Genomic DNA, 13,279 nt, shown 5'->3' on the forward strand with positions numbered 1-13,279 from the left:
ATAAGGGCCACACAGTTATGAATCATATAAGGGACACACAGTTATGAATCATATAAGGGAAACACAGTTATGAATCATATAAGGGCCACACAGTTATGAATCATATAAGGGCCACACAGTTATGAATCATATAAGGGCAACACAGTTATGGATCATATAAGGGCCACACAGTTATGAATCATATAAGGGCCACACAGTTATGAATCATATAAGGGCCACACAGTTATGAATCATATAAGGGAAACACAGTTATGGGTCATATAAGGGCCACACAGTTATGAATCATATAAGGGCCACACAGTTATGAATCATATAAGGGCAACACAGTTATGAATCATATAAGGGCCACACAGTTATGAATCATAGAAGGGCCACACAGTTATGAATCATATACGGGCCACACAGTTATGAATCATATAAGGGAAACACAGTTATGAATCATATAAGGGCCACACAGTTATGAATCATAGAAGGGCCACACAGTTATGAATCATATAAGGGAAACACAGTTATGAATCATATAAGGGCCACACAGTTATGAATCATAGAAGGGCCACACAGTGATGAATCATATAAGGGAAACACAGTTATGAATCATATAAGGGAAACACAGTTATGGATCATATAAGGGCCACACAGTTATGAATCATAGAAGGGCCACACAGTTATGAATCATATAAGGGAAACACAGTTATGAATCATATAAGGGCAACACAGTTATGAATCATATAAGGGCCACACAGTTATGAATCATATAAGGGAAACACAGTTATGAATCATATAAGGGCCACACAGTTATGAATCATATAAGGGAAACACAGTTATGAATCATATAAGGGAAACACAGTTATGGATCATATAAGGGCCACACAGTTATGAATCATATAAGGGCCACACAGTTATGAATCATATAAGGGAAACACAGTTATGAATCATATAAGGGCCACACAGTTATGAATCATATAAGGGAAACACAGTTATGAATCATATAAGGGCAACACAGTTATGGATCATATAAGGGCCACACAGTTATGAATCATATAAGGGAAACACAGTTATGAATCATATAAGGGCCACACAGTTATGAATCATATAAGGGAAACACAGTTATGAATCATATAAGGGAAACACAGTTATGAATCATATAAGGGCCACACAGTTATGAATCATAGAAGGGCCACACAGTGTTGAATCATATAAGGGCAACACAGTTATGAATCATATAAGGGCCACACAGTTATGAATCATAGAAGGGCCACACAGTTATGAATCATATAAGGGCAACACAGTTATGGATCATATAAGGGCCACACAGTTATGAATCATATAAGGGAAACACAGTTATGAATCATATAAGGGCCACACAGTTATGAATCATATAAGGGCCACAGTTATGAATCATATAAGGGAAACACAGTTATGAATCATATAAGGGCCACACAGTTATGAATCATATAAGGGCCACACAGTTATGAATCATATAAGGGCCACACAGTTATGAATCATATAAGGGCCACACAGTTATGAATCATATAAGGGAAACACAGTTATGAATCATATAAGGGCCACACAGTTATGAATCATATAAGGGCCACACAGTTATGAATCATATAAGGGCCACACAGTTATGAATCATATAAGGGAAACACAGTTATGAATCATATAAGGGCCACACAGTTATGAATCATATAAGGGCCACACAGTTATGAATCATATAAGGGCAACACAGTTATGGATCATATAAGGGCCACACCGTTATGAATCATATAAGGGCCACACAGTTATGAATCATATAAGGGCAACACAGTTATGGATCATATAAGGGCCACACAGTTATGAATCATATAAGGGAAACACAGTTATGAATCATATAAGGGCCACAGTTATGAATCATATAAGGGAAACACAGTTATGAATCATATAAGGGCAACACAGTTATGGATCATATAAGGGCCACACCGTTATGAATCATATAAGGGCCACACAGTTATGAATCATATAAGGGCCACACAGTTATGAATCATATAAGGGAAACACAGTTATGAATCATATAAGGGCCACACAGTTATGAATCATATAAGGGCCACACAGTTATGAATCATATAAGGGAAACACAGTTATGAATCATATAAGGGCAACACAGTTATGAATCATATAAGGGCCACACCGTTATGAATCATATAAGGGCCACACAGTTATGAATCATATAAGGGCCACACAGTTATGAATCATATAAGGGCCACACAGTTATGAATCATAGAAGGGCCACACAGTTATGGATCATATAAGGGCAACACAGTTATGGATCATATAAGGGCCACACAGTTATGAATCATAGAAGGGCCACACAGTTATGGATCATATAAGGGCCACACCGTTATGAATCATATAAGGGCAACACAGTTATGAATCATATAAGGGCCACACAGTTATGAATCATAGAAGGGCCACACAGTTATGAATCATAGAAGGGCCACACAGTTATGAATCATAGAAGGGCCACACAGTTATGAATGTTGACCTGTTTGTTTGTGAGGTAAACATCACTATGTCCTCGTTCCACCTGTTTGTTTGTGAGGTAAACATCAATATGCCCTCGTTCCACCTGTTTGTTTGTGAGGTAAACATCACTATGTCCTCGTTCCACCTGTTTGTTTGTGAGGTAAACATCACTATGTCCTCGTTCCACCTGTTTGTTTGTGAGGTAAACATCACTATGTCCTCGTTCCACCTGTTTGTTTGTGAGGTAAACATCACTATGTCCTCGTTCCACCTGTTTGTTTGTGAGGTAAACATCACTATGTCCTCGTTCCACCTGTTTGTTTGTGAGGTAAACATCACTATGTCCTCGTTCCACCTGTTTGTTTGTGAGGTAAACATCACTATGCCCTCGTTCCACCTGTTTGTTTGTGAGGTAAACATCACTCCGTCATCTCCCAGAGGACACCGTGCTGTTTACCTGTTTGTTTGTGAGCTGCACCACGGCACAGTGAATGTACACAGAGTGCGTATGACGCATTAGAGATGGAATATGGCCGTTCATATTTACATCTACCATGTGACACGTCGTGTTTACGCAACCACGCCTCAGAGACGTGGTGTCGGAGAGCACAGACACACAGCCATGTGAGGCCAACATATGGATGGAAAGCTGCGTTCACACCAAAAGCTAAACTATTTTTTCGAACGGCCGAATCCCATGAAAAGTCAACGTACGGACGCGTGTGGCTGCGATGGATGCAATATTTTCCCTGGCGGCACGTTTGGGGTGACGCGATGTGGGCGACGCGTTTACAGCGGCACAATTTTCGCCCCGAGTTGAAATATTTCAACTTTGAGGCGTCATCTCGCAACTTGGGCCAATCAGCTCTTGAGTTCTCTCTCGTAGCTGGAAGCGGAAGTCTTTCAGATGTAACGGTGACTTCATCGGTGAAAGTGACCGAGCTGAGTGAGCCTACGGGTGATGTCATGAACCCAAACACGAGGGCGTTGGTGTGTGGGACGTCCACAACCAGTATAAAGCAGAACTAGTGGTTAGTTATTCTGGTGGATGAAGGAGATGATGACGGTCTCTGCGGAGACGAGACACGGAGATAAGCCCCGCCCCTCGCGGAGCGTCTCGACGCTCATGGCGTGAACACGGCGAACGGTCGAGCGAGTAAACTCACGCGTTTTGGGCGACGCGAAAAATCGCTTCGCTTTTGGTGTGAACGCACCTTAACAATGAACAATCAGATATATAAACTATATTCCTCAGTCTGCATTACAGAAATAAATAATGGGAATGCGGCTGGAGGGACGTCACTTATCAACAATGTTTATAATTTAAGTTTAAGAAATATTTCTGACAATTCCACTTTGCATTCACGTCGTCTGAGAGAATATCAATTATTATCTCTTCATAATGAATAATGTATAAAGGGAAGAGAAGCTAAACATAATTGGTTTATTAAATAATGTACCAAGATACCACGATGCATAACAATGATGTTGCCTATTATCAGAAAGAGAAAATCATTTCTCAAGAATAAATACATTCATAAACGATAAATAATGTTTTGATGAAAACATTGTGACAACAACATGTTGCCAGGTATTTCATCTCTTGGGCCATAATGCAGTACAAATACTGGAAAATATATGAATGATCATGTGTCTTTCATTCTAATAAGACATCTAGTTTGCAGTTACAGATGTGAAATGATATGAATCCATAACAAGTGATGATCAATCCAGCTGCAGCCCAACAGCCCCCGAAGAATTACGCTTAATCCATTAAGCGTTGTAATTAATAAACTATTCATGAAGATGTGGTGGGAATATGTATAAGGTCATCACAGGGCAGCCAGACATAAAACACATGTGTTTATTGATTATTGATGAGATATGAATCAAACACACAATAATAAAAACTGTAAGACACCATCAAAGATCAACGTAAGTGTCTCTGGCCGAGCTTATGAATATATATTAGAGTAAATACATAAAACAATACAATAAAAGACAAACACCAATGTGTTCTAAGTCACATACAGGACTGTCTCAGAAAATTAGAATATTGTGATAAAGTTCTTTATTTTCTGTAATGCAATTAAAAAAACAAAAATGTCATGCATTCTGGATTCATTACAAATCAACTGAAATATTGCAAGCCTTTTATTCTTTTAATATTGCTGATTATGGCTTACAGCTTAAGAAAACTCTAAAATCCTATCTCATAAAATTTTAATATTTCCTCAGACCAAGTAAAAAAAAAGATTTATAACAGCTGAGTGTTTGTCAAGGCTCAGGAAACCCTTGCAGGTGTTTCGAGTTAATTAGACAATTCAAGTGATTTGTTTAATACCCTACTAGTATACTTTTTCATGATATTCTAATATTTAGAGATAGGATATTTGAGTTTTCTTAAGCTGTAAGCCATAATCAGCAATAAATCAGAATAAAAGGCTTGCAATATTTCAGTTGATTTGTAATGAATCCAGAATGCATGACATTTTTGTTTTTTTAATTGCATTACAGAAAATAAAGAACTTTATCACAATATTCTAATTTTCTGAGACAGTCCTGTATATGTGTTTGCAGTGAGTTCCTTGAGGCTCTGGACATGAAAATGACCACATTCATACCTATTGAATATATGTAATATAATAATAATACAATAATCAGTTGAAATCTCAAAAGTATTGGAATTGGATTCAAACATCGAGTTCTTGTGCTCGGGAAATAAACCGTGGTGGACACGTTGTGGATATAGTAACCAATGGAATGAGTCAAAAAACTAAAATATAAGAATAATAAAAAAATGGAAAAAGTTTCAAGCATCCTTGTATATATTTTAAAAGAAAATGTACTCTTTATTTCTTAAATTTGTTGCCAGTTTTCACTGAACAAAATAGTTCTTTAGAATTGTAAATGACAAAAAGAAAAAATAATAGTAAAAACAGTAATATACTGTATATAGATAATATTTATTTTTAAATTTATTTAACCAGGAAATACCTCATTGAGATTAAAAATATCCTTTACAAGAGAGAATATAAGAAATAAAGAAAATATATCATTCTTATATATTAACTTAATCCTAATATATTTGCCTTCATGGAATTTGAAAAATCTTCTAAATTAAAAAAGTAAATCTGTTTAAATGACGACCTAAATGCTTTTAATCTTCATCAGTTGTACTCAAGGTTGTTTCTCAGTTTCCTCACAGCTCTCCAGAATGTGACATGAAGTCGTATCGCGTGAGGATCCATGCCGCGGCCATTCTTTTCATATTTTGCTGCGACAGTCTCCAAGTTGTTGATCCTATAAGTCGACTTGGTTCCTGCCACTGTTCTACACTGGCTCGGGTTACATTCAAGCAAATACCGTGATAATCCAATTTCAAAGTCTAGCAGATACTTTAATGCCTCAAAAACAAGCAGAAAATAGCTGGAGAATATTGAAATGTTGACTCCTGTTGAGGAGTCCATTAGGGTAAGCCTCTGTGAACTGTTAAGCTCTTATATTCAGCATGCACAGCTGTTATCAAAAGAAAAGGAATGGGTATGGCCCCAAATCAGGATTACCAGTACAGGTATGAGCCACATTTCTTCTTTGGCTCTCTTCGGAGGCGGTCGCATTTTCTCTCCCTCTCCTCCCCATGACCTTCCCTTCCCTGCTTGGCTTCTCTCGTCATGTTTTGTCTTGTTTTATACTTGAGAGACTCTCTCCTCATCGCTCTTCGAACTAAAAACCATGGACCGATCAACTGATCATCTGATCAACTGGTCTCTCAACGCAATTGACACCGTCTTCTCGACGAGAAGCTTGGGTTCGGGGGAACCTGCCCGTCCTGCCGGGACGTTGCAGCTGGTTACACGATGGACGTGTCGTGTGCCTAGCAGCCTTTCCGTGGAGGACGTAGATGACATCTACCTATTCGGAACTATGATTACAGGATTTCTGCTGTTTGGATTTGGCGTTGCCCTGGTTTATCGGAAAATTAAGGAAACGGTGATAGCCGTTAAAAGCCCCCTAAGGCTGCCCGACGAAATTGGATCGATTTGAAAAATGGGAGGAAAGTGGTGGAATAGCAGGTGCGCAAATTGGATGTAGCTGCTGGCAGACCAAACAATCCCAATCTTATCTGCTTTCGGCTCCCTCAACCAGAACGGTGCCTTGGCCAAGGCCGTTACTGGAACAACAACTCCCCTGAAGATCGCTGAAGTGAGAACCTCTCTCATTCCCTTCCCCCTATCCACAGACACCTGTGGTTGTTTTCTCCCAGGACCTTTCATGGCAACGACCATCTTGCGGACTGAGAACTCTGTCTGTTGTGGCCTGGGGGAGGACGACATACCAGAACACGCACACACGAACTTTCAATAATACTGATTGCATTCACTACCCCCCTCCCCCCATCCCACGCCTTCGCCTGCTTTTTACCCCCAGTGGGACCGGACGGGGCTGTGGCTGGCGCTGCTGTGATGGCGCCGGACCGGCTGGCTGCTTGTCGGTGCTGGTTACCTTCTGCCCCCAATGGATGGGCTTAGATCACCCAGTTGTTGGATTACCTCCTCCCCTTCCTACTCGTTGCAAGTCATGGCTAGAATGTATGTGGTTATGTGCGAAGGTGTTTTTTCCTGCTCCACACTGTACCCCTCTCGGGGCATAGTCGGGGGGTTGGTGTTTTTTCTCGCCTTCTTCCCTCATGTTATGCTGTAATCTTTCATCCACCCTTTCTTGTAATTTCGATGCTTTTGTACCTGTACTCTGGCAAACGACAAATAAATATATCAATCAATCAATCAATCAATCAATCAATCAATCAATCAATGAACTGGACTAGGTATGAGCCACTATGAACTGGACTAGGTATGAGCCACTATGAACTGGACTAGGTATGAGCCACTATGAACTGGACTAGGTATGAGCCACTATGAACTGGACTAGGTATGAGCCACAATGAACTGGACTAGGTATGAGCCACTATGAACTGGACTAGGTATGAGCCATTATGAACTGGACTAGGTATGAGCCACAATGAACTGGACTAGGTATGAGCCACTATGAACTGGACTAGGTATGAGCCACAATGAACTGGACTAGGTATGAGCCACTATGAACTGGACTAGGTATGAGCCACTATGAACTGGACTAGATATGAGCCACAATGAACTGGACTAGGTATGAGCCACTATGAACTGGACTAGGTATGAGCCACTATGAACTGGACTAGGTATGAGCCACAATGAACTGGACTAGGTATGAGCCACTATGAATTGGACTAGGTATGAGCCACAATGAACTGGACTAGGTATGAGCCATTATGAACTGGACTAGGTATGAGCCACTATGAACTGGACTAGGTATGAGCCACTATGAACTGGACTAGGTATGAGCCACTATGAACAGGACTAGGTATGAGCCACAATGAACTGGACTAGGTATGAGCCACTATGAACTGGACTAGGTAAGGACCACTATGAACAGGACTAGGTATGAGCCACTATGAACAGGACTAGGTATGAGCCACTATGAACTGGACTAGGTATGAGCCACTATGAACTGGACTAGGTATGAGCCACTATGAACAGGACTAGGTATGAGCCACTATGAACTGGACTAGGTAAGGACCACTATGAACAGGACTAGGTATGAGCCACTATGAACAGGACTAGTTATGAGCCACAATGAACTGGACTAGGTGTAGACCACTATTAACAGGACTAGGTATGAGCCACTATGAACAGGACTAGTGTTAGGTTGTAATAGTTTATTTTGATAACATGTGCAGAGGTCTTATGCTTTAAATGAATACATATAGAAAGATACCTGGTCCAGACCTAGAGATGCTGCTATAGGCTGAGAGGCTGAGGAGGGACGTTTAGGATACACTGAGCACCTCTCTCCTCTCCTCTCTCCTATGGACGCTTAGGATACACTGAGCACCTCTCTCATCTCTCCTTATGGACGTTTAGGATACACTGAGCACCTCTCTCCTCTCTCCTTATGGACGCTTAGGATACACTGAGAACCTCTCTCCTCTCTCCTTATGGACGCTTAGGATACACTGAGCACCTCTCTCCTCTCTCCTTATGGACGCTTAGGATACACTGAGCACCTCTCTCCTCTCTCCTTATGGACGCTTAGGATACACTGAGAACCTCTCTCCTCTCCTCTCTCCTTATGGACGTTTAGGATACACTGAGCTCCTCTCTCCTCTCCTCTCTCCTTATGGACGCTTAGGATACACTGAGAACCTCTCTCCTCTCTCCTTATGGACGCTTAGGATACACTGAGCACCTCTCTCCTCTCTCCTTATGGACGCTTAGGATACACTGAGAACCTCTCTCCTCTCCTCTCTCCTTATGGATGTTTAGGATACACTGAGCACCTCTCTCCTCTCCTCTCTAAATAAATAAAAAAGGTGTGTGTTCTTTTTTTCAAACAGATTTCAACAGCTGCTCATATTGTCACAGTTCAGCTTCCATTTCCTCTTGCTTACCCTTCTTCTTCTTCTTCTTCTTCTATGGCAAATCCAATGCTCTACAGTTTCTGCTGCATTGCAGTGCTCACTTCGGACCGGTGGGTGTTTATTTATTAGTTGCATGGTTTTCTTCAGCCTTGCGTGTCCAACCCTCAGTCGGGTTCATACACGCTCCTTCAGTCACCGGCTGGTTCCTCCCCGGTGAGGAGAGGAACCACAAGTCCTTCAGCTGCTGTCAGGCTGCTCTACACACTCAGTAGATCACTGGAGGTCGTGGCACTCAGCACTTTATTTTTTCTCTGTATATTTAGTATTAGTATATAGTATCGTTATTGTGTTTTATTTTTATTTTCTATTAATGCTCTAATTTACACTGCTGATGTGATCCTGACATGTCCCCACTGTGGGACTAATAAAGGAATATCTGATCTAATATCTTTGGTTATCCCCCCTTCCTTCCGAACAGCATACAGACGTCTTCCTGTTCTGCCATTCCTTAGTAATGTTTCTTTTTATTTCATTAGTCTACCTTTTACCCCTCTATGTAGCCGCTCCCACATGGATGATACCACATTACCCTGATGACTACGGCGGAACAGTGTTTTGTATATTTCATTGATTAAATCCTGCCTGCCATGAGATGTGAGTGATTATAACGACGACGACCTCACTGGTCTGAACCTCCTCCACCCACTGCAGCGCTGTTAAAACTACCCCGACAGATGGTCTGCTGGTCTCCGTCTGACCTCATGCTGAAAGGATGGAACGGTGACAGCAGAACCGGCTCCATCTGGATGAGGGTCTTTAGATCCATCGGTGATTCCTGCCTACTTTCTGCATGACCATGTCAGCTCCATCACTCCTGTGACTCTTCCCATCTTACTTGATTCCCACTCTCGTATATTCCTCTGTGCAGACTGCTGTGTCCAAGTCTTATTCTTTCCACTGGCACTTCCTCTCCTGTTTCCTCCCCTGTATCCTACACTGTAGGTGTCTCCCACTCGTCTCCTGGTCCCACCGCTGTTGCCATACCCTGCCGATATCTGTCATGATGATGCTCTTTCCCTCTGCTTTGTATAGCTTAATCTCTACGTGTAATTGGTTTTATTTTGGTGCTTGTTCAGCTAGCACATCCACTAGTTCATCTCCTCTCCTTCAACTCCTCCACTCTCACCTGCGACTCTGCTACACCCCCCTCGTCAGCTCATTTTGTTCACCTGTTAGCCACACCCACCTCGTCAGCTCATTCTGTTCACCTGTTAGCCACACCCACCTCGTCAGCTCATTCTATTCACCTGTTAGCCACGCCCACCTCGTCAGCTCATTCTGTTCACCTGTTAGCCACACCCACCTCGTCAGCTCATTCTATTCACCTGTTAGCCACGCCCACCTCGTCAGCTCATTCTGTTCACCTGTTAGCCACACCCACCTCGTCAGCTCATTCTGTTCACCTGTTAGCCACGCCCACCTCGTCAGCTCATTCTGTTCACTTGTTAGCCACGCCCACCTTGTCAGCTCATTCTGTGCACCTGTTAGCCACACCCCCCTCATGAGCTCCATCACTCTAACCTGTTAGCCACACCCACCTGTCCACTCCGCTTCCCTTACTCTCTCTGGTATTTAAGCCCCGCCTTCACTGACTGCCGGATGGTTCTCCATGTCCTGCCAGACCCTCCAGCAACATGGGGAGAAAAAGGAATAAATCCAGTCAATGCAAATTAGAGGTTGGGCGTAATTATTCAGCGCTTGCTTTCCAACTCAATCGGCTGCCTTACTGTTGGGGTTGAGGGGTCAGGGTCCTCTCGCAAGACCCTGAACACCAAACTGCTTCTAAGTAGCTCCATCTGTGAGCATTTTTATTGAATCCAGCCAGTTGGCACCTTGCTTGGCCGCCTGTCGGTGTGTTGACATGTTTTAAACCCTTCAGTGGTGGGAAGACTAAGAAGAAAAATATAACTACAAGTCCATGTATCGTTTGTCCACCTGGAGGCGCTCTGTTAACGTCACCAAGCTGAATCCATGGTGGCACAAAGCAAACTTTAAAATGCCTGTTTCGCAGTTCGAAACGATTGATGCCTACACTAATATTGTAGCTGCGCCATCACCACAACCTAAATATTGCGGGGCTACGAGTGGTTCCTAGAGTCTTAAAAAGTAGGATGCCAGGTATCAAGCTCCTCCTCTTTTATGGAACCAGCTTCATCCATCTGCCTGATGGATCATGGAGGTCTGGGTTGTGGAATATGCCGACTACCAACTCTTCATATACTCTATCATATTCATTGTGTTGTTACTGTGTTTTAATTTGTGTGTAATGATTCCTTCTGGTCACATGACATCTATGACACCTGTCCATCCTGGAGAGGGATCCTCCTCTGTTGCTCTCCTGAAGGGTTCTTCACTTTTTTGCCCGTGAAGGGTTATTTAGGAGTTGTTCCTGGTCCGATTTGAGGTCAAAGGTCAGGGATGTCTATGTGTACGGATTGTAAAACACTCTCAGGGGAATTTGTAATTTGTGAAAATGGGCTATACAAATAAAATGAAACTGAATTCACCTTCAGTCCTGGAGGCAGACAGTCACCTCATTCTATATTTCATGTATTCATTTAAACATGGACATTATTTATACATGTGCAAGTAAAGACAAACTGTTACTGCAACTCTACAATGTGCTTGTTCATGAAGAGTCATACGTGGAGTGATGCCCCTCCCACTACCCAGAGCGACATGAGGGTCATATGCTTGATGTAGTTTAGTTGAGCCTTTGGGCTATAAAATATTACATTTATTTTCTATTGCCCTAAATGTCGCTTTACAATCTGTACACATACGACATTCCCTCCTGTCATCCTACAATGTGACATAACGGATCCATTTGATGAGAGCAGGAGGCAGAATAATGCTGGACAAATTACTAGTACTACTAATAACGGCAGTAATGGAATAAGAAATGAACCGAGGTTTAATCGGAGTAATGAATAGACTATGAATGCAAGAGTCCTCAACATGACTATTTAAAATCTAAAATCTTCAGGCTGGTGAAATAAAAAGACCCCCCCCCCCCCCCCCCCAAGGGACAACATCTCTCTCTTCAGAGAGGGAAGAACAATGAATATAATTCCATCCTCCAGCTGGTCTAAATGTGTCTTCCAAGACTCGTGTCCATTGTTCTTACTGACCAGAGGCGAGGATGGAGAGGAGCCCGGCATCTCACAAGGAGCATGTTAATAATACCCTCTGACTCTCCACCCCCCCCCCCCCCACCCACCCCCACCCCCGCTGGCAGGAACGGGGGAGCCACAGCAGACTCTGACACAGTGGCTTATTAATCGTTGGCTCCTAAAATATACATACGGAATGAACAAAGTGGTTCCAAATGTGTATTATGTATGATGATGGATAATCAATGAATGAACTGGTTGATCAACAAATAACTCTGACAGATAATGTATTTGATTATTTTCTCGGAAGAGGCTGAGGCCAACACAACATCCACAGAGCAACTCAATACGCAGATCAATTCCACGTATTTGCAATTGGAGACAAAGATGGGGAAACAAGGTTTTTACCCAAGCCGGTCTGTTCTCCATATGTCATATTCCAGCTTTTAAAAACGGATATTTCATTACAGGAAAGCAAGATGCAAGGAAATGAGTTAAAAAAACTGATTAGTTATTTTGTTATATTTTTGGGTCTGTTTTCTTGAGACTGTATTCTTGTATATGAGAGAGCAGCCTGATCTCGGCAGGACATTTCTTAAGTGCTCCGCTGGCTCTGACGTCTCCGTAGCGGTTAAACATGACATATAATTCGGTTTGGAGGATCCAACGAGCACAAAGAGTTTATTATTTATTCACAGATAACGTCACATCAGTTTGACTGAGGCTTAAGATTCATAACTTAATAATTTAATTAAACTTTAACGTTGAACTATAGTGGTGTCTTTTGACCGAATTGTTTGCAATTACATGTTTAATATATCTATATATACATTAAAAAAAGAATATATATATATACACATATATATATATTATTAGTGCTGTGAAAAATAACGCGTTAACGCGTTATGATTAAATTACAGGATTAAATAGTTTGTTTTTATAACGCATGCGCAGAATGATGCCACTCGCTGTCAGCGCTGCGCGTGCAGACAGCATTTAACGGAGCGGAGCAGCGCGTGCGCTCTGATCGCTCTTTTAATGAAGTATCGATACTCAAAATATGCTAAATCACATCGTTTTTAACGTACGGGTACTTTGTTAGTATTGATACACCGTGCAGCGTGACAGCAGCAGATGTAGCGGACTA

Source organism: Pseudoliparis swirei, chromosome 14 (genome assembly GCF_029220125.1).
Source record: "Pseudoliparis swirei isolate HS2019 ecotype Mariana Trench chromosome 14, NWPU_hadal_v1, whole genome shotgun sequence".
NCBI classification, from domain to species: Eukaryota; Metazoa; Chordata; class Actinopteri; order Perciformes; family Liparidae; genus Pseudoliparis; species Pseudoliparis swirei.